The sequence below is a fragment of the Chiloscyllium plagiosum genome, chromosome 5 (assembly GCF_004010195.1).
Source record: "Chiloscyllium plagiosum isolate BGI_BamShark_2017 chromosome 5, ASM401019v2, whole genome shotgun sequence".
NCBI lineage: Eukaryota > Metazoa > Chordata > Chondrichthyes > Orectolobiformes > Hemiscylliidae > Chiloscyllium > Chiloscyllium plagiosum.
The window spans coordinates 63,667,356-63,692,510 of NC_057714.1; the positions used below are offsets into that span (position 1 = coordinate 63,667,356).

The 25,155-nt window shown below is 40.9% G+C and overlaps 1 protein-coding gene across 12 annotated transcripts in view; it reads right to left on the reverse strand.

Moving 5' to 3' along the window:
- The window catches only part of tbc1d5 (TBC1 domain family, member 5), a 519,702-nt gene that overhangs the window by 396,361 nt on the left and 98,186 nt on the right, over positions 1-25,155 (reverse strand). For 7 of the 12 annotated variants that reach the window (XM_043690195.1, XM_043690191.1, XM_043690202.1 and 4 more), the window contains one exon: positions 13,419-13,496. The exons of 2 other annotated variants lie outside the window; for them this stretch is intronic. The gene's annotated coding sequence lies outside the window, so the exon portion shown is untranslated. Of the gene's footprint in view, positions 1-7,645; positions 7,810-13,418; positions 13,497-17,350; positions 17,367-25,155 lie in introns of those variants that run through there. 3 more of the 12 variants (XM_043690201.1, XM_043690193.1, XM_043690196.1) reach the window with 3 other exon arrangements.

A 25,155-nucleotide genomic window follows, 5' to 3' on the forward strand; every position in this document is an offset into this window, starting at 1 on the left:
GAAATGTGGTAGGTGGAAAGAGGTCAAGGTGAGGGTGATAGGTCGGAGTAGGGTGGAGGCGGAGAGGTCAAGAAGAAGACTGCAGGTCAGGAAGGCGGTGCCGGGCTGGAAGGATCCGGCTGAGACAGGGTGGGGGGAGGGGGGATGAAGAAACTGGTGAGGTCCAAGTTCATCCCCTGCGGTTGGAGTGTTCCCAGTCGGAAGATAAGACGCTCCTCCTCCGACCGTCGGGTTGTTGTGGTTTGGCGGTGGATGAGTCCAATGACCTGCATATCCTCGGTGGAGTGGGAGGGGGAGTTGAAATGCTGTGCCACAGGTTGGTTGGGTTGGTTCGTCCGGGTGGCCCAGAGGTGCTCTCTGAATCGCTCTGCAAGTAGGCGGCCTGTCTCCCCAATATAGAGGAGGCCACACCGGCTGCAGCGGATGCAGTAGATGATGTGGGTGGATGTGCAGGTGAATCTGTGGCGGATATGGAAGTTTCCTTTGGGGCCTTGGAGAGAAGTGAGGGGGGAGGTGTGGGCGCAAGTGTTGCACCTCCTGCGGTTGCAAGGGAAGGTGCCGGGATTGGAGGTTGGGTCGGTGGGGGGTGTGGATCTGACAAGGGAGTCGCGGAGGGAGTGGTCTCTACGGTAAGCTGATAGGGGAGGGGAGGGAAATATATGATAGGGGAGGGGAATCCCACACCTCCCCCCTCACTTCTCTCCAAGGCCCCAAGGGAAACTTCCATATCCGCCACAGATTCACCTGCACCTCCCCCCACATCATCTACTGCATCCGCTGCAGCCGGTGTGGCCTCCTCTATATTGGGGAGACAGGCCGCCTACTTGCGGAGCGATTCAGGGAGCACCTCTGGGCCACCCGGACGGACCAACCCAACCACCCTGTAGCACAGCATTTCAACTCCCCCTCCCACTCCACCGAGGATATGCAGGTCATTGGACTCATCCACCGCCACACCACAACAATGCGACGGTCGGAGGAGGAGCGTCTTATCTTCCGACTGGGAACCCTCCAACCGCAGGGGATGAACTTGGACTTCACCAGTTTCTTCATCCCCCTCCCCCCCCCTTGTCTCAGCTGGATCCTTCCGGCCCGGCACCGCCTTCCTGTCCTGCAGTCTTCTTCTTGTCCTCTCCGCCTCCACCCTACTCCGACCTATCACCCTCACCTTGACCTCTTTCCACCTATCACATTTCCAACGCCCCTCCTCCAAGTCCCTCCTCCCTACCTTTTATCTTCTCCTGCTGAACACTCTCTGCTCATTCCTGAAGAAGGGCCTGTGCCCGAAACGTCGAATCTCCTGTTCCCAGGAAATGGTTAAGCAAATTCAACGTGAGTAAATGCGAGGTCTTACACTTTGGAAATAAGAATACGGCATGGACTATTTTCTAAACAGTGAGGATATTCATAAAGCCGAAGTACAAAGGGATCTGGGAGTGCTAGTGCAGGTTTCCCTAAAGGTCAACCTGCAGGTTGAGTCAGTGATTAAGAAAGCAAATATAATGTTGTCATTTATCTCAAGAGAGTTGGAATGTAAAGGCAGCTTTATAAATCTGTAGTTATGCCCCATTTAGAATACTGTGTCCAATTTTGGGCCTCACACCTCAGGAAGGGCATAATAGCACTGAAGCGTGTCCAGCAGAGATTCACACGAATGATCCCTGGAACGGTAGGCCTAACTTATGATGAACGGCTGAGCATCTTGGGATTGTGTTCATTAGAGTTTAGAAGGTTGTGGGGAGATCTAATATAAATTTATAAGATAATGCATGGCTTAGAAACTGTGGTCGCTGGGAAGCTGTTTCCATTAGGCGGGGAGATTAGGACCAGTGGCACAGCCTTAGAATTAGAGGGAGTCGATTTAGAACAGAAATAAGGAGACATTTCTTCAGCCAGAGAGTGGTGGGCTTGTGGGATTCATTGCCACGGAGGACAGTGGAGGATGGAATGTTAAATGTTTTCAAAGCAGAGATTGATAAATTCTTGATCTCAAGAAATTAAGGGCTCCGAGAAGAGTGCGGATAAGTGAGTTGAAATGCCCATTAGCCATGATTAAATGGCACAGTGGACTCGATGGGCTGAATGGCCTTACAAAGTTTGAGAGAAGATTTGTAGCTCGGGTACTCGTTGTTGTGGTTCTGTTCGCCGAGCTGGAAGTTTTTGTTGCAAATGTTTCGTCCCCTGTCTAGGTGACATCCTCAGTGCTTGGGAGCCTCCTGCGAAGCGCTTCTGTGGTGTTTCCTCCAGCATTTATAGTGGTCTGTCCCTGTCGCTTCTGGTTGTCAGTTTCAGCTGTCCGCTGTAGTGGCCGGTATATTGGGTCCAGGTCGATGTGTTTGTTGATGGAGTTTGTGGATGAGTGCCATGCTTCTAGGAATTCCCTGGCTGTTCTTTGTTGTCCCAGTCGAATTCATGTTGCTTGTCGTCTGCGTGTGTGGCTACTAAGGATAGCTGGTCGTGTCGTTTCGTGGCTAGTTGATGTTCGTGGATGCGGATCGTTAGCGGTCTTCCTGTTTGTCCTATGTAGTGTTTTGTGCAGTCCTTGCATGGGATTTTGTGACACTACATTAGTTTTGCTCATGCTGGGTATCGGGTCCTTCGTTCTGGTGAGTTGTTGTCTGAGTGTGGCTGTTGGTTTGTGTGCTGTTATAAGTCCTAGTGGTCGCAGTAGTCTGGCTGTCAGTTCAGAGATGTTCTTGATATATAGTAGTGTGGCTAGTCCTTTGGGTTGCGGCATGTCCTCGTTCCGTTGTCTTTCCCCTAGGCATCTGTTGATGAAATTGCGAGGATATCCGTTTTTGGCGAATACCTTGAATAGGTGTTCCTCTTCCTCTTTTTGCAGTTCTGGTGTGCTGCAGTGTGTTGTGGCCCTTTTGAATAGTGTCTTGATGCAACTTCCTTTGTGTGTATTGGGGTGGTTGCTTTCATAGTTCAGGACTTGGTCTGTGTGTGTGGCTTTCCTGTGTACCTTTGTGGTGAATTCTCCGTTTGGTGTTCTCTGTACCATCACGTCTAGGAATGGGAGTTGGTTGTCCTTTTCTTCCTCTCTCGTGAATCGGATTCCTGTGAGTATGGAGTTGATGATCCGGTGTGTTTTCTCTATTTCCGTGTTTTTAATGATTACAAAGGTGTCATCAACGTATCTGACCCAGAGTTTGGGTTGAATTTGTGGTAAGACTGTTTGTTCTAACCTTTGCATTACTGCTTCTGCTATGAGTCCCGAGATCGGTGAGCCCATGGGTGTTCCGTTGATTTGTTCGTATATCTAGTTGTTGAATGTGAAGTGTGTTGTGAGGCACAAGTCCAGGAGTTTAAGTATGCCGTCTTTGTTGATGGGTTCAATGTCCTGTTGTCTGTTATGTCTGTTCCTCAGGTTGGCTATTGTTTCTCTGGCTAGGGCTTTGTCAATAGACGTGAAAAGTGCCGTTACGTCGAATGAGACCATGGTGTCTTCCTTGTCTATGTGTATATTTCTGATGATGTCCAAGAATTCCTGTGTTGATTGTATAGAGTGTCTGGATCCGCTGATCAGGTGTTTCAGTTTCTGCTGTAGTTCTTTAGCCAGTTTGTGTGATGGTGTCCCTGGTAGTGATACTATGGGTCTGAGTGGGATGTCTGGTTTGTGCACTTTAGGTAGTCCATAGAATCTGGGTAGTCCACGAATGGCCTTACTCCCACTCCTATGTTTTATGGTCTTACAGTTGTCCATGATTTCCAAAAGATAGTAGAAATGGCAGTAACACACAATACTGATTAATATGGGCACCGAGAAGGCATCTAGTTGGACCAGATTACAGACCATGTTTAAATGCCTCTAATATGACAATTCTGAACTACTTGTTTGAAACCTTTCATACCACCTTCCTTCTATTTCTGTAACCATCTCCTTCTCTACAAGTCTGCAAAGGCCTCCTCTGCAATATCCGAAGACCAGACCTAAAGTTGGAAATGCTATCCTAGAGCTGAAACAGGGCAGTCAAACAGCAACCTGCCACAGTCAAGCTCACCTAATCACAGGCATCAGCCAACATTCCACTCATCTCAAGCACATCTCTATATACATTCTATACCACCAGCAGAGACAGATCTACCAGTTGTGGAAATATAGTGGCATACAGTCAGAAGGAAACTACCATGCAAGTACTCAACATGGACTCCACAGACTATCATTTTAGATCGGCCACGCTCAAGAAATTCTCCTACTGTATACACTCGATAATATTAAATCTCACGTAAAAGTCGACCCCCTATTTTTGGCTAAATAACCTGGAATTTTCCATACATCTTCTGTAAAAGTTGGCCCTAGTTTTTCCACAGATAACAGATCGACGTTTATGAGTCTGTGTGCTGGCCACATGTCCCACTTCAGCTTTCCAGTGTGCCAGTTGTTCTGCTCCACTCCCAGTCTTCCAGTCCACTGGCTGTTGTGTTCCACTCCGGGCTTTCAGAATTACCATAATTTTTTTATTCTTCATTCGTTTAGAGATCAATTCGGCTTCTGGTAATGATACAGTATGAATTGTGACTGGCATGAATTTCAGTCCCTCAAAAGTAGTATCAACGTTATAGTCAACCCCATAAATTTAACCTTAAAAGCAGTCAAAAAATTTGACTATTTTTCATGTATGTACAGTAGTTACCACATAGTATCTTAAATCAATGGTCCTTCATTTAAAAAAAAATTGAAAGCACAGTGTAGCAAGAATATAGAATGCACTCAGAGGGTGTTTCTAGCACCTATCACAACCAGTAGCTCAAGGATACCACCACTTAAATAGAGCAACTCATTGCTGCACAACTTGCACTTGCAGCATGTAATTCAAAAAATCACCAGGGAACAATTTATTTGTCCATGTTTCCACTATTCTGTCACAGATGCATCAATGTTAGCACTGCTTAGAATGACCATACACCATTTGTACAATCTTCGTTACATTATGTAGTCTAAGCATTCAACCAAGTGTGTAATAGACTGAAGTCATAACTGACATTTCAGAAAATGGTTACATTTGATCCAAGTTTATAACTCTTTCTTCAGTGCTTTCAATGATCTTTACTTCACAAAATCTGAAAGAAAGCTACTTGGTGATGGTTGTATTACATTCACAATCTCTAGGTGACAACGCATCTTATCCATGAGAATGTTAACAAAGTGATAACAAAGAATTACCCCACACTATTATTCAATCAACTTGACTGAAACAAAGTTAAAAATCAAACAACACCAGGTTATAGTCCAACAGGTTTAATTGGAAGCACACTAGCTTTTGGAGCGCTGCTCCGAAAGCTAGTGTGCTTCCAATTAAACCTGTTGGACTATAACCTGGTGTTATGTGATTTTTAATTTTGTACTCCCCAGTCCAACACCGACATCTCCAAATCATCACTGAAAAAACGCACAGCAGGAAGAAACAAGCCAACAGACAATAAGCAAACAGCAACCAAATAGTATGGCATACTTTAACAAGTTTTGAATTAAAAAACATTTGCTTAATTATCTTCAGTCCCTCTAAATTAAACATAACTGAATAGAAGGAACAGATTTGCATTGAAATAGCACCTTTCATGACCTCAATGTCCCAAAGTATCTTGTAGTCAATTAAATACATTGAGTGTAATTTAAGAAATATGGCATTCAGGTTTTACACACCAAGGTCTCAAAATTCACATCAGATCATCTATGTTAGTGATGTAGGTTTGGGGATTAATATTGATCAGGATTTAAGGAAATATTTTTCTGCTCTGCTTCAAAATAGTGACAAAAGCTATTTTATGCCCACCTGAAACAGCAGGCACAGTTTCTCATTCAAAAGACAGCATTTCAAACAGTAACTGAGTGAAATGACAACTAGATTATGCCCTCAAAAGTATCTGGAAGCGGACTTAAAATTAAAACTTCCTGATTCAGTGGCAAGAAAGCAACCAACTAAATTGACGACTATTCTACAAAACATAAATGTTCCAACACCACCAAGTTCAAAAGCTACAAATAAAAGCAATACAGCACTGTATCATAATCAGCTGTAAATTGATTTAATTATAAAATATGTTATAAATTATTTTTTAAAAGTATCTGGATGTGAAAAAATTCCATTAGCTGCCTTAAAACATAACATAATGACATCTGTGTTAAATATGGAACAAGGTTGCTGCTAAATATCATTATTAATTAAAACCTCAGACTTAAAAATAGTACATGTTTTTGTTATTTGGAATTGCTAGACAATTTTTATCTTTACTGTTAGCTTGTATCAATTTCTTTGTAAAAATCACAACAGTGTACACAAAGCAAAAAGCTGACTTTTTAAATTTATGTTACTAAATACAGCATGCTATAATTTTTCCTATTAAAAACAGCAAGCCGACATGTCAATGGATGCTTTGTTTACCAGAGATGACTGGAAAGCCATATGTTTTTTTCTATTGTGCAAAGAAGAAATGACTTTCAGTCACTTGTGTTTCTGATTAGCAAAATGATTTATGCCACAATCACTAAAAAATGCCAGCAAGTGAATGAAAAAGCACACCAGATGTGCGCATTGAGAAAAACAGTAGTTGCTACATTGTAATCACAGCTACCTAACTCTGCTTTTTATCCAGAGTGCGTGGGTACTCATGGAAATGGCACTTTTTCACTTTTTGCTCAGCTAAATAAATGATACATTTTATAATTTTTGCCACACACAATTCAATAAATTAATTACAGTTTTGTCTTTAGACTTATCATCAAGAGGAGGCTGGCAAAGATCACAGGGATTAATTGCTTCAGAGGTGTGAAATGCAGGTTTTCCTTTTCCCTGCATACCTAGTAAAGAAACAATGATTAATCACTGTTTAACTATTCTCTAAAGGGAATTGAGAATTTGCCAAACCAGGCCATATCCTCATAATCCAAAAGTTAAATTCAAGATAAAGTACAATTTGCACTGAACTACATTCATCTGTAAATTAACAGAAGTGATCCTTAATCTAGTTATAATATAATGCTACTTGCATTTGTTCCAGTACAGGTTGTTATCCAACTGTACCACATTATAGTTCTCAATCTTGTCCCAAGTAGTTCTTCTGGTCTAAGTCAGTATCTTCTGCACAATAGTTCATTTAGTTTTAGTAAGAAGGTCAATAGAGAAACTTAGCAGGTTTGGCAGCAGCATCTAAGGACAGAAAGCAGAGTTAAATTTTAAAATCCAGTGACTCTTCACCAGAACCAGTACTGAAGCAGGGTCACCAGACTCAAAACGTTAATGCTGCTTTCTCTTCACAGATGCTGCCAAACCTGCTGAGTTTCTCCAGGAATTTCTGTTTTTGATTCAGATTGCCAGCATTCACAGTTCTTTGTTTTATATTAATTCTCATTTAATGCTCTTCTTGCATAACTACATCTTTCAGCTTTATAAGTTTATGTCGAGGTTGGATAGCCAAGTCTCAAAACTGCAGTTAGGTAAATTGTATTTAATCCAGCAGAAATTTTCTTAGGTCATTTACAAAGAGTGGTGAACAGTCTGATCAGTTGCAGAAAGGGCTGTCCTGGAAATTTTATTTGCAGAGTAAATGCAATATACTTGCATGGAGAATAAGGATCCTCCTAAGTGTAGAATACTGCTTGAAGGACAATGAAGCCCAGAGGATCTGTCAGATCACTCACCAGATTGCTGTTGGTGCTCGTTCAGAGCTTTTATCATTTGTCATTGCTAACGTACATCCTCAAAGCTCGGTTTTATCTTCAATCCTCTTCAACAGCTATGCAAGTGACTTGCCTCACATCTTCTCTTGGAATTTTGCCCTTGCAGATGATCTGGTCCTTGCTACCTATGAAAACAATCCTGTGAATCTCAGCCGCAACTTGTCCCAGGACTTAGAAGTGATTGAACAATATTTCAACTACTGGTGCTTCAGCTGAAACCCAGCAACTGACTGGTCAAGAATGAACTCCTGTTTTCTTTTGGCAGTAAACCAGTTAAGAATGAACCATACTTAAATAGATTAGATTAGATTACTTAGTGTGGAAACAGGCTCTTCGGCCCAACAAGTCCACACCGACCCTCTGAAGAGTAACCCATCCAGACCCATTCCCCTATATTTACCCCTTCACCGAACACTACGGGCAATTTAGCATGGCCAATTCACCTAACCTGCACATCTTTGGACTGTGGGAGGAAACCGGAGCACCTGAAGGAAACCCATGCAGACACGGGGAGAATGTGCAAACTCCACACAGACAGTTGCCTGAGGTGGGAATTGAACCCAGGTCTCTGGCGCTATGAGGCAGCAGTGCTAAAGTAGCTTGGAATCATTCCAGTCTGCAGCCGCACATTATGCAAACACCTGAAAATGGTTACAAAAAAGACCAAGATCAAAGTAAATATTATCCAGAAACCATTAGGCACTAGTGGGGAAACCAGCACATGCAGTCTTTGTACTGTTAATCTTGCTTTACCAGTAATCTTCACCAGAATACTATTCCCAAGTGGGCAAAAAACAGCTGCATAATATACTTGGATATTGTCTTCAACAAATTAGTGCAGATTATCAGTGGCAGCAAAATGAACACCTGTACAATGGCACCCAGTCCTGACAGGTGCCAGAAGGCAAAAATGATTTTTGGGTTTGACTGCATTAAACAAACCCAAAACTGCCAATCCTGAAGACCTACAAAATCTATTGATATGCAATTCAAAACTCTCAAACCATTCTCACTCAGTTTCATATTTCACTTGCTCATTTTTCAAAAATCAATTTAAAAATAAATTATTTTAATCTTTAGCAGAAGAGAGTGAAGGCGGCAAAAACTTATTTTCTAATGTCACAATTACTATATCAATGGCTGCTCAACTCCATTTAGAGGAACAGTGTACAACTAGTTCAGCTCATGTAGGCTGTATAAAGGGAACAAAAAAAGAACATTTGCTTAAACTTTTTAGACTTATAAATACAATTTTCTCAAGACAAGAGCAATTTAGCAACTATATTGGCAACATAAAGAAGAACTCGAAGCATAACACACTGTCTTAAGTTTTGTGATTTATAGTGCCATAAAACGTTTTCGGTTATTCTGTCTGCTTCATATCCCAGTTTTTAGAAACCAGCCAACTAACAATGGCTTGCAGTTTCTCATGTACCTGTTCTGTCATCTCATTTCCACAGAATGAGGCGTGTATTGCAGCAGAGTTGGCAGGATGGTTAAGAAAAGGAACAAGTAATTTGTTTGAAAATTCTATCTGCACTGGTTTAGTTACATGATGTACGACTAAAAGATGATACACATATCGAAATTGCAAACTACAACATGATTAAACTATATAAGCAACAATCTAAGAACATTTCCTGATTGTGCGTATAAGGTAGGATATTTGAAAGAAGGACACTTTCACTGTTGAGATAGTAGCAAATATTGACTATCAAATTTTAACTCCAACCATATTTTTGTTATACCTAAGACCTTTCATGGACTAAAATAGTTTTTAAAAAGGAAGAAATATGGACTCAAAATGGTTACAGTTGTCCCCTGATCACAAACTAAAGCAAACTTTGACTGACCTACATCAAAGAAACAAGCTATCCACACTAAAATTACCAAATTTATCTGAAGACATCAAAACTAGGTAACTGAACCTGCGTCAAGAAATTTTAACTTCTGTTTAGTTCAGCAACTTGATAATTTTAAGTTGGAAGATAAAAGGCCCACCTAGCAGTTAGTCAGCATGGAAAGACAATGGAGTTAGGCTCCAGAATATGCACTGATTTATATTTTAACAGCTGCTTTTGAGTAGCACAGCAGACTAAAGAACATGGATTCATTCACAACAGCAGACTGAATCTGGACAGGTTGCTCTCTTTCTCTCCCTTCTACTCCTCTCATTATCTAAAGACGTTAGCCCAGTCATAAAACAACTTGAGAGCAACCATCCACCATAAACTCAAAATAATTCCAGATTTTGCCACTGCTACGGATATAAGTCAATCAAGTTTAAAATCTAACACTTCAAAAGATGCCAAGGACTTAGAAACTGATGTAGCATTGTTTTTCCTTGTTTGTGCCAGCCACCCTCCCTTTTAGGCATACTACCAGTTATTAGGGCTGTCCATGATGGAGTAGCACAAAATGGCTAACAGCTGCCACTCTCGCTCTGCAGAACATGACTGAGAAATATTTTATTAACGTAGTCTCCACAAGCATAACAATAGCAAAATTGTATAACAAAGGCTACTGGCTGGGACGGAATGTGCAGCTGCAGTGACTTACATCGATAAGAACATTTCATGCTAATTATAGAGTCATAGAGATGTACAGCACGGAAACAGACCCTTCGGTCAAAGTCATTCATGCCGACCAGATATCCTAATCTAATCGAGTCTCATTTGCCAGCACTTGGCCCATATTCCTCTAAACCTTTCCCATTCATATACACACCCAGACGCCTTTGAAATGCTGGAATTGTACCAGCCTCCACCACTTTTTCTGGCAGCTCATTCCATACATGCATCACCCTCTGCGTGAAAACGTTGCTCCTTAGGTTCTTTTTATATCTTTCCCCTTTCACTCTAAACCTATGCTTTCTAGTTCTAGACTCCCACACCCCAGGGAAAAAGACCTTGTCTATTTACCCCATCCACGCCCCTCAAGATTTTATAAACCTCTGTAAGGTCACCCCTCAGCCTCAGCCTATTCAATTTCTCCCGATAGCTCAAATTGTCCAACTCTAGCAACATCCTTGTAAATCTTTTCTGAACCCTTTCAATTTTCACAACATCTTTCCAATAGGAAGGAGACCAGAATTGCATACAATATTCAAAAGTGGCCTAACCAATGTCCTGTACAGCCACAACATGACCTCCCAACTCCTAAACTCAATGTTCAGGACAATAAAAGAAAGCATACCAAACATCTTCTCCACTATCCTATCTACCTGCGACTTTACTTTCAAGGAACTAAGAACCTGCACTCCGAGGTCTCTTTGTTCAGCAAAACTCTCCACGACCTGACAGTTAAGTGTATAACCCTGCTCTGATTTGCTTTTCCAAAATGTAGCACCTCACATTTATCTAAATTAAAGGCGGTATGTGGCTCAGTGCCTCACAGCACCAGGGACCCGGGTTTGATTCCAGCATCAGGCAACTGTCTGAGTGGAGTTTGCACATTCTTCCCGTGTCTGCGTGGGTTTCCTCCCACAATCCAAAGATGGATTGGCCATGCTATTTTGCCCATAGTGTTAAGTACATGAGCCAGAGGAAGTTGAGTTGCTCTTCGGAGGGTCAGTGAGGACTTGTTGGGCCGAATGGCCTGTTTCCACACTGTAGGGAATCTAATCTAATCTAAATTAAACTCCATCTGTCACTCCTTAGCCTATTGGCCCATCTGATCAAGATCCCTTTGTACTCATGTCATCCCGTTTCTGTACCCCATATCAGTCGAAGCAAACACTCAGACAGTATGGCCCCACCTTCTTTCCCTTCATTCCGAGCCACTGAGAGAGAGCAAATGTCCAGGTATGCAAAGACATCAGCTCTCGGTCTTCTCTCAAACAGCAGATTCTGAAGGAATTATATAGTCACTTACAGGGAGCAGCATTCAAATAAGGCAACATCTATCTTGATGGGTGACGGTTACAATCAACGAGCATCAACAGTAAAGATTAAGCCATCTGGCATGACACAATAGACGTTCCTCAGCTGTTAACAAGCATTTCACCATGGATGTTCTTCACCTCATTAACTGGCATTACACAACTGATGTTCTTCACCTCGTTAAACCATTATCCTTGCCTCCAGCTCCTCACTGTTTACTGCAAGCTCTTATCTGGTCAAAGTCATGCAAGCTGAGCCTTTGCCCTGCAACCCCAAACTTAACTCTTTCTCTACTTACTCATACCTTATACATATTCTCACTCAGAGGCAACCTTTTCGCTGTTCACTACACCACCAATTTTGGTGTCATCTGCAAATTTACTAACTATATCTCCTTTGTTCACATCTAAATCACTTATATAAATGATGAAAAGCATTGGCTCAGCACCGATCCTTGTGGAACACCACTGGTCACAGGCCTCCAGTCTGAAAAGCAACCTCCACCACCACCCTCTGTCTTCTAACTTTGAGTCAGTTCTGTTTCCAATTGGCTAGTTCTCCCTGTATTACATGAGATCTAACCTTGCTAACCAGTCTACCATGAGGAACCTTGTCAAACGCCTTACTGAAGTCCATATAGATCATGTTTACCGCTCTGCCCTCTTTGTTATTTCTTCAAAAAACTCAATCAAGTTTGTGAGACATGATTTCCCATGCACAAAGCCATGCTGACTATCCATAATCAGTCCTCGTCTTTCCAAATACATGTAAAACCTGTCCTTCAGGATTTCTTCCAACAACTTGCTCACCACCGACGTCAGGCTCACCAGTGTATAGCTCCCTGGCTTTTCCGTCCCATCTTTTTTAAATAGTGGGACCACGTTAGCCAACCTCCAGTCTTCCGGCACCTCACCTGTGACTATCAATGATACAAATATCTCAGGAAGGGGCCCGGCAACCACTTCCCTAGCTTCCCACAGAGTTAATTGCTTCTCTTGAATTATTTAATCAATCTATTACAATATTAACAGTAGGCTTTAGTTAAGATCCTTCAGATAATCATAGATATAAATACCGAAGTAGTTATAGATCTACTTACATAAGGAAAATCACTAAGAGCATTAGAGGAAAAAATTCAAACTAGGTTCAGTTAGAAGTGCCCTCTGAAACTTATATCTGGGTCACTCTTATACCGGTGTACATACATATGTTTGATGTTGCACTTTTTAAATCTTTTTCTGTGTTAGTAGTCTCAGAAAATTCCTGCCTTTCATTCAAAGGAGTTTGGCAATTGGCTCTATCATTTTCTACCAAACTAGGTCTTTGCTGAAGAATGATAACTGCATGCTAAAAAGAAAACAAAAATACTTGTTGCAACTGAGAGGTTGTGAAAAATCAGGGAGCCAATTCCCTCCCTCAGCTGACTATAACACAGACAAGACTATCTGTAAGAGTCTTAGAGTAGACAGACAATGGGTTGTTATGAGGAGAGATTACACAAATTAGGTCTGTTTTCTCAAGAACGTAGAAGGTTAAGGGGCGATACATTCAAACTTCTATCCATAAAAGGCAGTTGATACTAGATCAATAGTTAGTTCTAAATCTCAGATATATAATTTTTTTTTGTTAAGCAAAGTTATTAGGGGAAATAGGCCAAAGGTAGGTCACAGATCATCCATGAGCTCACTGAATGGTAGAACAGGCTCAAGAATCTGAACGGCCGACTCCTGTTTCAATGCCCCCATGTTGATTGAAACAACATGCCCTCAGTGAAAATTATTCAACAAGATATTTTACTACCATTAGCCTTCATCTTACTTGATAACTTGTCAAGCATATACGAATATACTCACTAATTTGTAGATTAATCTTTCTTCCAAATTTCTTCTGTGATGCCAGCATTAATACATGCAAGCTTAGCAAGTCAGCATCTACAAGAGAGAAAAAAGGAAAACTAAACAGTCCGTCAAACATTTTTTTAAATGTGTAAGTTAGCCTGTAGGCATCCAATGCAATCCCAATGACAACGATCAGAATCTGTTATGCTCCAGCTGATGGTAACATTGGACAAATCAGATTTCAGTGAAACCTAGCCTGTTAGACACGACGTTTTATACATTTCGTTTTGGTTCCCATGGAGGTCAGTCACTAGCAGCCTCTTGTGAAGATGCTCAATGTAGTTTTTACAAAGAAAAGCACACTGTACTACACAGAGTAAGAATTATTTGAAACAAATTGATTACAAATATCAGAAAGATTCAATCTTTTTACCAAGTCAACTGTTTTATAGGCAACCAAAATACAGTGAAGGGTCACTCTATCACGACTTCAAAGCTCTTTATTCAGTTGGCACAACTTTCATCGGTTTCGTTTTTGGTAAATTTCTGTGCATTCATTCCAGTATGTAACAGTGGTAATTTCACTGGACAGGTGATTCATAAGTTCGGACACATGGGTTCAAATCTCACCATGGGGGGCAGATGATGGTCTTGAAAGAGAATGGTCCCAGAATGAAAAACTTAACATCGGAGGTACATTTGAGGACTCTGGGTTTATACTCGATGGAGGTTAGCGTCATAGAGATGTACAGCATGGAAACAGACCCTTCGGTCCAACTCGTCCATGCCGACCAGATATCCTAACCCAATCTAGTCCCACTTGCCAGCACCCGGTACATATCTCTCCAAGCCCTTCCTATTCATATACCCATCCAGATGCCTTTTAAATGTTGCAACTGTACTAGCCTCCACCACTTCCTCTGGCAGCTCATTCCATACACATACCACCCTATGCATGAAAAAGTTGCCCCTTAGGACTCTTTTATATCTTTCCCCTCTCACCATAAACCTATGCCCTCTAATTCTGGACTCCCCCACCCCAAGGAAAAGACTTGGTCTATTTATCCTATCCATGCCCCTCAGGATTTTGTAAACCTCTACAAGGTCACCCCATATCTTCCGACGCTCCAGGGAAAACAGCCGCGGCCTATTCAACCTCTCCCTATAGCTCAAAAGGCTCAATCAAGTTTTTGAAACATAACTTCCCAAGCACAAAGCCAAGTTGACTATCCCTCATCCGTCCTTGTACATCCTATCCCTCATGATTCCCTCTAACAACTTGTCCACCACTGACGTCAGGCTCACCGGTCTATATTCCCTGGCTTGTCCTTACCACCTTTCTGAAAGAGGCTGGTTGTACGAAACACCTTAAAGGAGCGGGAGCGTGTGTGAGAGAGAGATAGACAGAGCGAGACAGACAAAACAGAGTGAGACAGACAGACAGAGCGAGACAGAGAGCGGTGGGGCATTGCATTATTGGTAAAGAAAACAATCACTGCAGTAATGAGGAAGGATGTTAGAGATGGGTCTTCAAACGAGGGCCTTCTGGGTAGAACTTAGAAATAAAAAAGGGCTGATTACCTTGCTGAAATTGTACAATGGGCCTCCCAACAGTCTGAGGGAGATAGAGGAGCAGAAATATAAGCAAATCTAATGAAGGTGTGAGCAAAACAGAGCAATAAACTTTCATAATTTTGTGGAAATAACATTTCTAGCTCACTGTTCCAAATTACTCTAATTGAAACGCACAGAATACTGAATGACCTGGACAGAGCAGATGTTGGGAAGATGCCTCCATTGATAGGAGAGAATAGAACCGGAGGGCATAGCCTTAGAGTACAGGGAAGAACTTTCAGAACAGAGATAAGGGGAAACTTCTTCCATAGAATTCATTGCCACAGAAGACTGTGGAGGCCAGGTCATTGAGTATAATCAAGATTGAGATAGATAGGTTCTTGAGTATCAAGGGTTACCAGGAGAAAGCAGGAGAATGGGGTTGAGAAACTTGTCAGCCATGATTGAATGGTGGAGCAGACTCGAAGGGCTGAATGTCCTCATTTCTGTTCCTCTATCTATGATCTAATTAACAAATATGGAATTATAAAAGCTAGTTTTAAGAACAGTGATCATTAAACTACCATTGATTTCTGGTAAAAATAATCATGTCCCATCTAGTTCACTGATGCCCTCAATGGAAAGAAATCTGTCATCCTTACTTGGTCTAACCTACATGCCACTTCTGACCCACAGCATTGTAGTTAATTCTTAAGTGCCTTCTAAAATAGGCTACCCGGTCATTCAGTTCAAGAACAATTAAGGAGGGGTAACACCCACAACCAAAGAACAAAGAAAATATTATTTGTTTCAATTATCATCTCTCAGAGAGTTCTTTAAGCCCTTGCTAACTTAATTAATACTATTAAATATGGATTCTTTAAACTTGCGTCTTTAACAGCCATGCAGAATGTCTTTCTTTTTGACACCTCCAGACTTTTACTTCTGGAATATCCTTGAAGCAATTCAGGTCTGCTACTAACAGTGTCCCAGATGCAAAAGACCTCTCTGAATGAATACGTTTCTGGTCACTCTAACTCGCCTGCTCTGGTAAAACACAAGTCAGCAAACAAACTAACAATTTTGCTTGGTTAGCTTGCAATCACTTAGCTAAACTTTCATAATTTTATCAAAATAATATTTCCAGTACACTGTTCCAAATGACTCCAGCTTTTGTCTGAAAGTCACTGTGACAAAACTGAAAACCAAAATCCATTTTTCTTCCACTTTGAACCGAAGTTTCCAATTAATAATACTATAAACCTTGTATGCAAATATTAAGCGTACATTCACTTTACAATTAAGAAAACATTTGAAGACAGAAAGAACAACTCATGGAAGAGGTTATATTCTAAGAGCTATGAAATAAATTCTTCCTTCAGATATATCACCAAACAATAATTACAATCAGCCCAGTGTTATCATAGAGAAATGCATATATGCCAACATTTGAAGTAGTTTTACTGACAGTATTTCACACTAATTTTAATATGCCACCATACCAATTCACCAAATAACCCCTCCAAACTTTAAGTTTACAACACGGTGGCTTAGTGGTTAGCACTGCTGCCTCAGTACCAGGGTCCCAGATTTGATTCCAGCCTCGGGCGACTGTCTGTGTGGAGTTTGCACATTCTCCCTGTGTCTGCGTGGGTTTTCTCCGGGTGCTCCGGTTTCCTCCCACAGTCCAAAAATGTGCAGGTCAGGTGAATTGGCCATGCTAAATTGCCCATAGTGTCAGGTGCATTAGTCAGAGGGAAATGGGTTTGGGTGGATTACTCTTCGGAGGGTCGGTGCGGACAGGTTGGGCTGAAGGGTCTGTTTCCACACTGTAGGGAATCTAATCTAATCTAATCTAAACTATTTAATTTGGGCTATTTCAGGAGAAAGTGAGTGTCAAATAGGAAAGGTATATTTTACCAATCCCATTCCTTGTTATAATTTACTTGTGTATGGCATTAACAATTTGTCTTTATATAGTATCCTAACACAATAAATGAGCATTGTAAAATCAAGTAGGACTAGAAAGCTCAAGATATTAGGCCAGATGACAAAAAGCTCGATCAGTGGGGTAGGTTTGAGGACATCTTACAATACGAAAGGAAAACAGGGAAGTATACTTCTAAGACTAGGCAATTCGAGATACAGCCACTACTGGTGGAGCAATTAAATTGGGAATGTATAAGACAGCAGTGTTAGAGAATTGCAGATAAATGAGAGACTTCAAGGACTAGAGGAGATCTACAGTAGAGATAGACAAGAATGAAACATTTTAATAAGAATAAGAAATTTTATGTCAAGACATTGCTTGATTTGAAATTAACATAGCTCAGACAACACACAGATGGTAGAAGGATAGGAATTGTTGGGAATTAAAACAAAGGCAACAGAACCTTGGAGGATGTCAAGTAGAATGTCAGAGAGCAGCCATGAGTGCATTGTAATAATGTTACAGTCCCAGACCAGATCGCAAATTTGTGTTATGATCTAGTGACGGTCCACTGCCTTATTCTGTAAAGTAGAAAAAAAGAGAGATCAAGGGAGTTAACAGAGTAAGGACACAAGACTTTTTAAAAAAATTCATTCATGAAAAATGGGCAACTGGTCCGCATTTATTGTCCATCCCTAGTTGCCCCAGGTGGTGGTGAGCTGTAGCCTTGCACCACTGCAGTCCACCTACTACAAGTTGACCCACAATGTCCTTAGGGAGGAAACTTCAGGATTTTGACCCAGCAACAATGAAGGAAAATCAATATATTTGTAAGTCAGGGTGGTAAGTGGCTTGGAAGGGAACTTGCAAGTGGTGGAGTCCTTATCCTTCTATCTCAAAATGGTCATTGGTTTGCAAAGGGCTGTCTAAGGACCTTTAGTGAATTCCTGCAGTGCAGTGTATCTTGTAGACGGTACACACTGCTGCTTATGGAGCGTCGGTTGTGGATAGACTGGATGTGGTGCCAAAGAAGGAAGCTGCTTTTTCCTGGATAGTGTCAAGCTTCTGGAGTGCTGATGGAGCTGAAACCATCCGTGCAAGTGGGGAGCATTCCACCAAACTCCTGGCTTGATTCTATGATTTTGGACAAGCAATAATAATTTTTGCTGTACAATGGTACAACAATAAGTTCAACATTTAATGTAGACTGTATTTCTATCCCAAAAATGAAAAAACGGTAGACATTAGCAGTAAGCGGTAATCAAAATCCCTCCAGTGCACAGTTTGGCATAACAGATCCTATGGCACTACTTCAAAGAGCAGCAAGGGGATTATCCCATATGCCCTGGTCAATATTTATATAATCACTATCCCAAATACATCATCCTGTCATTATAACATCATTGTTTGTAGAAAATTAATGTACACAAACTGGTTACCATGTTTTACTGTTACCATGGCGACTATAATTCAAAAATACTTTATGGGCTTCTGGATTAGTGGTGCTGGAAGAGCACAGCAATTCAGGCAGCATCCGAGGACAGGCAAAATCGACGTTTCGGGCAAAAGCCCTTCATCAGGAATAAAGGCAGAGAGCCTGAAGCATGGAGAGATAAGCTAGAGGAGGGTGGGGGTGGGGATAGAGTAGCATAGAGTCTGAGGAAATGACCTGGGAGTTGCAATGAGAGAGAGACTCCCTGAGATTCTTGTAGAGAGAAGAGGAAAACTTCTTCAAGGCAGGCATCCTTGCAAGAGGATTCGCAGTAGGGTTAAAATCAACGAGGTAAAAACAATGACTGCAGATGCTGGAAACCAGATTCTGGATCAGTGGTGCTGGAAGAGCACAGCAATTCAGGCAGCATCCGAGGACAGGCAAAATCGACGTTTCGGGCAAAAGCCCTCCATCAGGAATAAAGGCAGAGAGTGATGGATGTGGAAGGCTCCTTTAGGGCCTTGGATAGAGGTGAGGGAGGAAGTGTGGGCACAGGTTTTACAGTTCCTGCGGTGGCAGGGGAAAGTGCCAGGATGGGAGGGTGGGTCGTAGGGGGGCGTGGACCTGACCAGGTAGTCACGGAGGAACAGTCTTTGCGGAAGGCGGAGAGGGGTGGGGAGGAAAATATATCCCTGATGGTGGGGTCTGTTTGGAGGTGGTGGAAATGTCGGCGGATGATTTGGTTTGTAAATCGCTTTGACACAGTGGTCATGAAAGGTGCCATATAAATGCAGGTCTTCAATTTAACCTCCAGTTTTCTGTCCAGGTGGATCATTAGGTCACAGATCTACCTTTTGGGGTCTTTCTTCAACTCTCCCTTTTTCTTGTTGTGTTTCAAAACTGTTAGTTTGTAAGTACTACCAGATCCAACCAAGGATCATGGTTAACTGCTTTTCCTTCTACAGAGTCTGCCCGACCTGCTTCATACTTAATGTCAAACCCATGTGCAGATACAATGGCCCAGACAATCAGAAGGAATCATGAACAACAATATTTTGGGGAAGTTATGTCCTTAGATGGTAAAGGTGTATGAGTGCCACCACCTAAAAGCTCTCCTCCAAGCCAAACACCACTATCACTTGTAACAATATCATCTTTCCTTCGCTGGTTCAAAATTCTGAGAACTCTCTTCCTGACAGTACTGTGGATGCCCCTTCCTGACATGGATTGCAGGGGTTCAAGAAGACAGCCCACAATTACAATTTCCAGGGCAATTAGGGATGGGTAATAACATTGATCTAACCAGCAATACCTACACCCCATGATTAACCACACATCCTCTGGCTCTGTCTACCTATGCTCGATTTTCTAGTCAAAGAAAACCACCTCTCAATGTCTCCCCTAGTAAGCCCTTTCAGAATCATATCTATATCAATGGCATTACCTCACATCATTCCAGAGTAATTAGAGATGTTTAATAAACACTGGTCTAACTAGCAACACATATGTCATGAAAGGAAAACAAAATCAGATACTTTTGAATCTGCCAGCATAACTGATCTTCAATTTCAAAACCCTCAATAGTAATGTGGTTGACTCTTAAATGCTCACGATGAAATTGCGAATGGGCAATAAATGCTGTTCTAGCCAGCTACAGCCTCATTCTCTGAATATTGAAAAAATATCAAAAATATCAAACCCTGCCTTGACCACAAAAATCCAATATTGTAAAAGAAAAAGGAAGCAGTAGGTCAATCATTCCCTCTAGACTGCTGTCATTCACCATATTTCTCAATTCCCCAAGAGATCCATAACATACTTCAACCTTGAATATATGCCATAATAGTACATTCGCAACTTATGAAGCATGTAATTTCAGAGGTTCAAAGAAATCTTTGGAAGCTCTGAGCACGTTTAAAACAGAGACTGACAGCTTTTAAAAATACCGACGACAAAGGGATATTGGAATATTGTGCTAAGAAAAGGCAATGATCAGCGACAATATATTGACTACTGGAAGAGACTCAATGGACTGAATGGCCTACTCTTGTTCAAACATTCCTATGACTGCAGATCTAATTTGCTCAGTCTATATCATCAGACAAACTTCTAATCCAAGAAATCAGTGTAGTAAACCTTTATATCACCTTTCATCATTCAAAGTTCCGAGCAAAATTCCAAACAGGCTTAGTTTGCTCAAATTCTCTTCAAAGGCCAGCCTCCTCATTTTAGAAATCAGTCTTTTGGATTCCTTCTAAACTCCTGCATTAACTCCGTTCAAGCTGACTGCTTTGTGAAGATAAGAAATAAGTTTGACCTGCCAGTCAATAATATCACAACCGGTCTGATGTGGCCAGAACTCACTTTCCTGCTTGTCCCCAACAACCCTCAACTCATTTGTCAATCCAAAATGTCTAATATAGCCTTGAATATTTTCAATGATCTTCGAGAGAGAATTTCCCACACAAATGACACTTTGGAAAATAAATTCCCCCTATTTCCATCTTAAATGAGAGATCACTTATTTTTGAATTGAAATAACGTTCCAGAGTTCTGGATTCGCCCACAAGGAATCTCTCAGCAATAATCCTTTCAAGGCCCCTCAGAATTAATCTTCCACAAGGATCTGTGAGGACATGATTTCTTCTATTAGTTGCAAGCTACAGCAAATCTTTCCACTGTCTGTGCCTCATAAACCCAAAATGAACTTGAGTCCCACCCTCCACTCACAGAGAAGATGTTAAGAATTCATCTCATTCTTTGACACACATTTAGTAGGTCATATAGCTACAATAGTGACCCACTTTATAGTAAGATGCAATACTGCTGTTCTATTTTACATAAAATACTCGAATAGACTTTAGTGGAATTTCTAACTATTTTAAAATTCTGTAGTGCAGTACTGAAAATTTTTATCCCACCATGAAAAATGCAATTATCCCTTGATAACAGCAGTTCGGACTTTTGTTGTGTAGCTTAGCCAGACTATCACAAAATCATTTACAAGAAAATCACAACTAACTTAACATATATCCTTTATTTCAACTTCCCGAGTTGAAATGGAACATTTCCCTTTAGAAATGCTTGCAATTTTCTTATATTGGTTTTGGGGTTTTCTCAATTCACTTTCTGTCACTCTAAAAGGATAAAGCAAATCACATTGCAAAATATTTACACTTCAATAAGGGTCAATCAAGATTATGTGCATAAGAATCAAATATTCTATAAGACTGCGATCCCTATTTCAGCCACCACACTGAAAACAGACGTTATGCAGCTCCACACAGCAAATAAATTAGATCAAATGTGCACAAACCCACCCAAAACACTAAGAGTCGAGGGCAGACTTAGCCCTAACGTTCACAGGTAGTTAAATAGTACAGTTAAACCAGAAACTGAAATAAATTTAAAACTGAAATAAACCAATGAACTGAAAGCAGAAACAAATCCATTATTTAAGCACACATAATCCAATCTAATGCAATTTAAATCTTCTCAGATGGTAAAATGTATTATTAATGTACAACTTTAATGACTGCAGTTCATGCAGTTTATTTATACACAATAAATTCAGACAGTGAAGATAAAAGAAATCAAAGCAACGTTTATATTTTCTCTTTCTTCTTTCCCCTTCCAAATCAATAGTGCAGTCACATTAAGCTGTCCCAATATTCTAATTGACAGGAGAAAGTGGCCTCCTCGACATTGGGGAGACAGGCCGCCTACTTGCGGAACGTTTCAGAGAACACTTCTGGGACACCCGGACCAACCAACCCAACCACCCTGTGGCTCAACACTTCAACTACCCCCTCCCACTCCACCAAGGACATGCATGTCCTTGGACTCCTCCATCGCCAGACCATAGCAACACGACGGTTGAAGGAAGAGCGCCTCATCTTCCGCCGAAGAACCCTCCAACCACAAGGGATGAACTCAGATTTCTCCAGTTTCACATTTCCCGTCCCCCCACCTTGTCTCAGTCAAATCCCTCGAACTCAGCACCGCCTTCCTAACCTGCAATCTTCTTACTGACCTCTCCGCCCCCGCCCCACTCCGGCCTATCTCCCTCACCTTGACCTCCTTCCACCTATCGCATTTCCAACACCCCTCCTCCAAGTCCCTCCTCCCTACCTTTTATCTTAGCCTGCTGGACACACTTTTCTCATTCCTGAAGAAGGGCTCATGGCCGAAACGTCGATTCTCCTGCTCCTTGGATGCTGCCTGACCTGCTGCGCTTTTCCCAGCAACACATTTTCAATTCTAATAGACAATCAAGGTATCCAATGGTATACAGAAATACTCCTGAAATGCTACAAAAAATTTGAAATTTTTTAATTCACTTTTCAAAAAGTGACTGTTCATTGAACGGATGGTTTAAATAACCCCACAAGAACTGATGATATGCTTACCACTAAATCAGTCACCACTTTAAATTCATGTTTTTGATGCAATGTGGTATCACTGGCAAGGCCAGCATTTGTTGCCTGTACTAACTGCTTTTGGAGCAAGTGGCTTGCTGGACCATTCAGAAAGCAATTAAGAGGCAGCCCCATTACAATTGATCAGGAATGACATGTTGGTCAGATCAGATAACAACAGTGAATTTCATTTCCCTTAAGAACATTATTAAACCAGAAGTCAAGTTTTCAGTAAGAGTGTGCTGAACTTTGAAACTTCTTAAAACACCTTTATAAAATTAAACATTACTGTTACGAATGAAAAGCAAAAGAACTCAAGCAAATGAACTGTAAAACAAAGGTTTTACATCTTATAAGTTGAAATTTGCATGAAAATTTAAAACACTCCAACAGCAAAAAAGGTCAGTCACTATCTGAAAGACAGGTGAACGTTTCATATATTCCACTTTTTCCCAGTCTATCTATGCTCACCAAAGTTCACCCAATTCCAAGAGCTGGTCCCTTGAACCTGTTAAACTACAAGGCTTGAATGGCCTTGTACTTATAAATGTTTACTTTATATAACTTGTAGCAACTCCAAAATTATCTATCATATTTGCTATGGACTAGATCATCCCCACACCCCCATTTCAAATATATCAAGGAGATAACCTAGACTCTACTCTTATCTTATTTAAAGGCAAGTGTAAGGTGCTGCATTCCAGGTGTAATTCAAATGGTTAAGACTACTCGGCTTTAAGCAAACATACTTCATTCTTACTCTACAGTTAAAACAAAAAACAAAAAGTATTTGTATAACTTTAACTCTCTTGGAAAACTTAATGGAATAATAGATTTTACTACTAAACAGCAACATTCACTATCTCTGTGGCAACTTAACTATCCGAGGAGTGTGCTATCCTTGCAGTTCCCATCAGCTGCAGAGAATTTACTGGTGTTTAGCCCCAATAGTCTCTCAAGCACTTCCTCTTGAGTGCTTATTATTGTGAAATTTTTGTCTGGATAATTCCTTATCCAAAACAACTCAATATCAAATCATGCCCAAATCCATCTAATACTTATGTGCTGCTGCTTTACCTAAAGAGCCTCTTTGAGCGTTCCTCCCATGCTCAAACAACGAAAAAAAAATCTCACCTACATGCTCTTTAACAGTTTCAATCTCCCTCTGTTTCAAACTCTTTTGTATCTATTTCATCAATAACACAGTGGTGATCCTTACTTTGAACTATACCTTGTCTTGTTCAACTAAGCTGAAAAGTAGTGAAATCATACTGTTTTCCATATTTTACTGAAATCAAACCTCATTCACACTGTCAGGTGTTCAAATTGGTTCCTGAGAGTTTAAAATTCTGGAGTTCTTTATCTCAATTGTTCAAACACAAAATCACCATCAACTTATAATCAACTTCTAATCTAATGCAAATTTAACAAATTTATTCAAGAAAGGAAAAAAATAGTTAGCCTTACATCTCATGTTGGAAAAATGTTAGTCGATGATTACAATAGCAGAACATTAAGAAATACATAACATAACTAAACACAGTCAGCTTAGGGTAAGTCAAACCTGAAAACATTTAGCATTCGTTAACTAATAGAAGACAAAGAGTTGGATAAGGTGAGAAATGGAGTACACCAGGAATCAATGTGGGACCACAAGTGAATGAACCATAGCTAAGTTTGTAGACGACAAAACGAGGAGGAAAGGGAAGTGCTGAGGATGACAGGGTCTGCAGAGAAATAAAAAAAGTTAAGCAAAAATCGGCAAATTCTGAACAGATGAAATACAATATGGAAAAATCCAACATTGCACTTGGGCAGGAAGAATAGAACGACCGAGTACTATTTAAATGAAGAAAGACTGCAGAAAGCTACAGAAGATAGACTTGGCGATCCTCATGCATGAATCACAAAAAGCTTAACAGGTGTTAGGAAAGGGCTGTATCTATAAGGAAAGGCCAGTCGGAAAGGAATGTTGGCCTTTATAGCGAAGGAATTTGAATATTAAAAATAAGGATGCCTTGCTAAAATGATACAAGGCACTGGTCAGACCACACCTAGAATACTGTGAACAGTTTTGGTCCCATAAGGTAAGATAAAAGCATTGGAGATAGTCCACAGAAAATTAAGTAGGTTGATCCCAGGTATAGAGAGATTGTTTTCCAAGGAAAGGTAAAACATGTTGAGCCTGTGCTCATTGAGTTTAGAAGAACAAGAGCCAATCTTATTGAAATATGTAAGATTCCGAGAGGACTTGACAGTTTAGATGCAAAAAGGTTGCTTCATCTTATGGGAGAGACTAGGACCAGAAGACATAATGTCAGAATAAGGGATCATACATTTAAGACAGATGAAGAGGAATTTCTTCTCTCAGACAAAGTGAATTTGTATTTTCTTTTATTTTTCATTACAGAGGGCTGC